The sequence below is a fragment of the Plasmodium falciparum genome, assembly GCF_000002765.6.
Source record: "Plasmodium falciparum 3D7 genome assembly, chromosome: 1".
NCBI lineage: Eukaryota > Apicomplexa > Aconoidasida > Haemosporida > Plasmodiidae > Plasmodium > Plasmodium falciparum.
In genome coordinates this window covers 471,501-477,500 of record NC_004325.2, presented here as the reverse complement: position 1 = coordinate 477,500, position 6,000 = coordinate 471,501, and the positions used below count along the sequence as shown (strand labels likewise).

General features: G+C 24.5%; 5 non-coding genes across 5 annotated transcripts in view; all 5 read right to left on the bottom strand.

Annotated features, from left to right (window-relative positions):
- The window catches only part of PF3D7_0112700, a 4,104-nt gene extending 3,882 nt beyond the window's left edge, over nucleotides 1–222 (bottom strand). Inside the window, exon 1 of the ribosomal RNA XR_002273099.1 lies at nucleotides 1–222. This exon is cut by the window's left edge and continues 3,882 nt beyond it. This is a non-coding gene — a ribosomal RNA (28S ribosomal RNA).
- PF3D7_0112600 lies at nucleotides 223–1,072 on the bottom strand. Its single transcript, XR_002273098.2, has one exon. It is a non-coding gene; the product is annotated as a ribosomal RNA (ribosomal RNA).
- PF3D7_0112500 lies at nucleotides 1,073–1,214 on the bottom strand. The gene has a single exon (XR_002273097.2). It is a non-coding gene; the product is annotated as a 5.8S ribosomal RNA (ribosomal RNA).
- PF3D7_0112400 lies at nucleotides 1,215–1,613 on the bottom strand. Its single transcript, XR_002273096.2, has one exon. It is a non-coding gene; the product is annotated as a ribosomal RNA (ribosomal RNA).
- Nucleotides 1,614–3,762, bottom strand: PF3D7_0112300. Its single transcript, XR_002273095.1, has one exon. It is a non-coding gene; the product is annotated as an 18S ribosomal RNA (ribosomal RNA).
- Nucleotides 3,763–6,000: the final 2,238 nt, after the last annotated feature.

Below are 6,000 nucleotides of genomic sequence, written 5' to 3'. Positions count from 1 at the left end.
CTTTACTTCTATATATTCATTTCACCTGTGAGGCCTACAAGAGTACAATTCAACTTGACAATTCCTTCAATTCTTTATTCTATGTATAAATATATCATTAAGATTCGAAGGATTCTACTTATTGAGCTATTCCTTCTTCACTCGCCGTTACTAAAGGAATCATAGTTATTTTCTTTTCTTCCGCTTAATTATATGCTTAAGTTCAGCGGATTTGCCCTCCTATTTTTATCCTCTGGCTGTATATTTTCTAAAAGTCCCTCTCAATAGATACATCTTATGTTGACATACATACATACATATATATATATATATATATATATATATATATATATAGCCACAAAAAGGCAATGTATCTATTCATAGTGACAAGATCGATACAGGGTCACCAAGAACTGACGCGAGTGTGTGGGTTCACCAAACAAAAACGACAAGTTGTCAAAGATCGTCCATACCGAAATATCCTATGTAAGAGCTTATACGTGCTAAAAAGCTAATGCCATAAATAAATATGACATTATTGTATAAGGCCTATCTGTCTTTCAAATAATCCTCTGAGCGAGAACGTGAGGTACAACTAGCTAGATCTATATGTACACTTCCTAACAAAAGTTGTTCAGATATTATGAAGCAATAATATATATATATTATTGTATGCATTCTTCATAACTCTTAATATTTTAATTATATGCTTTATACACATATAACCCAATTTTTTAAATACAACTGTTATACTCAGTGATACATAGTACAGGACATATAGACATATATATATATACTTCTCTTCACGAAAAAGTATATAAAACCTATATGTATAAACAAGCTTTTCTTATAATAAGAAAAGCCTATTTAAAAAATATAAAATATATTACAATTTTACGTTTTTCCTTCGCGACATTAGTGTCAATACTATTTAAACGTCATAAAAAAATTACAACGCCTGAGACAGATTGTATTAAATTGCTTTTTCTTTTACACATACTTTTTTATAAAAAAAAATATGTATAAAAGTAGGTTGCGATATAGATGAGTAGGACATGAAAATAACTTGCCTTCAGTACAATAAAAATAGGAGTACCGGAATACTAAAAAAATAGTATCGGTGTAATTTACATTCAGCATTCTGATGATTTACAGTAATTGCAATTTTCATTGCTTATCGCGTTTTGCTGCGGCCTTCATCGCTACAAGAGCCAAGACATCCATCGTTAAGATTGTGCTATATTCATTATTATTATTATACTTAAAAGAATTACATATATTTTATAATAATATATATAATATAAAAAAATATATATTTTTCTTCAAAATATAACTAACTCATAAAGATATTATTATAATATATATATATATATATAATAAAACAGATAATTATGTAAAAAGTTTGAGTATTCAATATTGTTGATGAAAATTTGATATTACATAAATTATTTAATAAAAAATAATTATATTATGTAATATCAAATTTTCGTACAATTTTTATAAATTAGTATAACAATATCTAAAATATTATTATTACACCTTTTATAAAAAAAGTACATTAAAAAAAAAGAAATGTATTTATATTTTAAAAATATTAATACATTTCTTTTCTTTCTTATAATCGTTTCATATATTAATGATCCTTCCGCAGGTTCACCTACGGAAACCTTGTTACGACTTCTCCTTCCTTTAAAAGATAGGATTTACAGTTCTTCTAGAAAAAATCAGAAATATAAAATTTCATTATTTTAATTCATATCCAAACAATTTATCATATCTTTCAATCGGTAGGAGCGACGGGCGGTGTGTACAAAGGGCAGGGACGTAGTCAGCACAATCTAATGAATCATGCTTACTAGGCATTCCTCGTTCAAGATTAATAATTGCAATAATCTATCCCAATTACGATATATACTGATAAAGATTACCTATACTTTTCAGTACAGGAAAAATTGTACACACTTATTTATAAGTACATTTTTAACAACTTGTTATATATATCATTGTAGCACGCGTGCAGCCTAGTTTATCTAAGGACATCACAGACCTGTTGTTGCCTTAAACTTCCTTGTGTTAGATACACACTGTTCCTCTAAGAAGCTTTATTTAATCAAGCAAGTACATTCTTAAAAGAAGAGAGAAATAGAGTAAAAAAAAACAAATTATTAGTAAAACAGGGAAAAGAATATTTTAATAAAAAAAATATCCTAATTTGAACACTGAATAAACATGTATAATTACCTATATTCAATTTCAAATAAAAATATAGTGTACTTACCGCTAATTAGCAGGTTAAGATCTCGTTCGTTATCGGAATTAACCAGACAAATCATATTCACGAACTAAAAACGGCCATGCATCACCATCCAAGAAATCAAGAAAGAGCTATTAATCTGTCAATCCTACTCTTGTCTTAAACTAGTGAGTTTTCCCGTGTTGAGTCAAATTAAGCCGCAAGCTCCACGCCTGGTGGTGCCCTTCCGTCAATTCTTTTAACTTTCTCGCTTGCGCGAATACTCGCCCCAGAACCCAAAGACTTTGATTTCTCATAAGGTACTGAAGGAAGCAATTCTAATATAAAATCAACATTCCCTAAGAAATGCTACATATTTATATATTTTTTATATTCATCCAACACCTAGTCGGTATAGTTTATGGTTAAGATTACGACGGTATCTGATCGTCTTCACTCCCTTAACTTTCGTTCTTGATTAATGGAAATAGATTAGGCAAATGCTTTCGCAGTAGTCCGTCTCCAGAAAATCTTAGAATTTCACCTCTGACATCTGAATACGAATGCCCCCAAAGCTACTCCTATTAATCGTAACTAAGCTAATAAGAATATCAAAAAAAATTATGAAAAAAAAAAATAATTAGCTTATTCATATTTGTTATTCCATGCTGTAGTATTCAAACACAATGAACTCAATCATGACTACCCGTCTGTTATGAACACTTAATTTTACTCAAAGTAACAAAACCTCTCAAAAGCAATAAAAGCATATTGAAGAGATTTTAAAAAAGATTCTGTCATATCTGATAAAAACATAATTTATTAGAAAACCTTATTTTGAACAAAGCAAAATATATAATATATTTGGTTTTCCCAAACCAGTTTAAATGAAACATCGGATTCTTTAATATTCAACTACGAACGTTTTAACTGCAACAATTTTAATATATGCTATTGGAGCTGGAATTACCGCGGCTGCTGGCACCAGACTTGCCCTCCAATTGTTTCTCTAGGAACCTTGTAAATTCCTATCATTCCAATTACAAAATCATTTTTCGATATTGTATTGTTATTTCTTGTCACTACCTCTCTTTTTTAGAATTGGGTAATTTACGCGCCTGCTGCCTTCCTTAGATGTGGTAGCTATTTCTCAGGCTCCCTCTCCGGAATCGAACTCTAATTCCCCGTTACCCGTCATAGCCATGTTAGGTCAATACCCTAACATCAAAAGCTGATAGGTCAGATACTCGATTGATAATACACATATTTTATGTGTTTCTTCTTTGTTATAATTCAATTATATTTATTTTATTCTTATATCTAACAAATACATACCTTAATGATACATACATATGTATATATCAAAAGGTATTTTCACAAGTATTAGCTACAGATTTTCCGTAGTTATCCTTATATTAAAAACATCAAGTAGATTATAACTGTTTTAATGAGCCGTTCGCAGTTTCAATATATTACTTACATATGTACTTTCACTTGCATGGCTTAATCTGTGAGACAAGCATATGACTACTGGCAAGATCAACCAGGTTACTATATATATTGTATATTATAACGATTAAACACACTATCACATTATATAATATAAACTTATATATATATATATGGAACATATATATATTTATAATATTAAAAAAAAAAAAAAAACAAACAATAATAAGAATTTATTTTTTTGTGTGTATATATATATATATATATATACATATATGTATGTCATGAATAATAAATATATATATACAAAATGAAGAACTCAGAATGTATATTTTATTTATATTATTATATTTGACAACCACACAAAAAAAAAAATTATTATTCCTTGATTTTTAATTTTTATATTTTAAAAATATATGTGTTCCATATATATAATAAGTTTATATATATTTATATGTGTAATAATAAAAACGTATAAATATAAATATATCTACATGTTGAAAAAGTTTAAGAATATTATTATATATGGATAAGATAACTATAATAATCTATCTTATTTATATATTATCTCATCTATAAACGACAACGCCAATTGATGTTTTATATTTCAAAGTTATTATTATATATTTCATAAAATTATTTTTACATATTTATATAATTTTATATGAATAAATTTAAATATATCCAAATTGAAATCTAAAAAATAATAATAAAATTAAATTATATATTATTTTTATTAATTATTTTTTTGTTTTTCATATTGTGATACTTTAATTTAAAAACGTTTTTTTTTTTTTTTAATATAAAAAAAGCAACATTGCTTATTTATATTATTATATATATAGCATTTAATTTAACAGATATAAACATTGATTATTATTTTTTAATACTTTAACAAAATATTTAAATGTATTAAGAATTGTTTACTTCAAGGAAATATGATTTTCCATATGAAATACATATTTAAATGAATTGGTCTATTTATATTATATAAGAAGGAAAATAAAATTAAAAGAAATATATATATATATATATATATATGTATATTATGGATAGATATACATATATGAACTCATAATTATTTTATTACTTAAATAAAAGTACATATAACATTTTAGTTATTTTTAAATAATAATTTATTATATTATAATATATTGGTATATAATAACTGATAAATGTACATATAAATTTTATGATATTATATATAATTACTTCTTTACAAGCTAATTTTGTTCATATATATATATTTTTTCTTTTTTTTTTTAAATCCTCTCCTCCCTTTTCATAAAGATAAATTTATTGTAAATTACGTTTGTTTATTTTAAATTAAGATATTTTTACCCTAACAAATATATTTTTTTTTGGAAAATTTACCATGAACGCAATATATTTTTATTTCTTATCTTTACATATGAACTGAAGAAAATGAAGAAGGGTAGATAAAAGGAAAAAGGAAACAACTAGCCAAAATATTTATATACTTTGTTGTATTTTATTATTATTTATTATAATTTAGCTAGCTCAATATTTTCGCTTAAAATATTACCTTTGTATATATTATTATGGAATGAAAATTTATGTAGCTAATTTCATAATTCTTTTTAACACGTATTATTATATGTTTATAAAAAAAGCTTATTTTCCCTTCTTCCTTATTATTTTTTATAAGGTCTTTTTTTTCTCACAGGTACACTTTCATTAGGGAAAAGAAATAGTTCTACAGTTTTCGATAATATTATAAAAGATAAAATACATTCAATAATTTATTTATGAAAATTTTTAAATGCCAGTTGTCTTATATATATATTCATTATATTTTATGACCATATAATTAATATAAGTCTAAGATATTTTAAATACAAACATTATTTTTCCCATATATTTATAATACACATGCAATGATATAATATATTTTCAATTTACCTTTATATATTTTTTTATTTTTTTTATAAAGACAACTTGTAGAAGAATGTATTACAAATTAAAAAAATATGAGAAAATGGAGAAGTAATAATTTATATATATATATATATATTATATTATCAATTATATAATATGTCTGGACAGATTATATATGTTTTACAAATATATGTAAATCATGAGAAATAAAATATGAGCGTCTCGTCGTCCTCTTTATAATAATATTTTAAACTTTTATTTATATAATATGACTTAGTATAATATTTTATATAATCTTTTTATAAGTGAAAAAAAAAATACTCTATAGAGATATATAGCTACAATTGTTATTTTATTTTATTATATTATCGTATGTGCATACACATACAATATATATATATATATATATATATATATAATATACTACATACAATAACTAG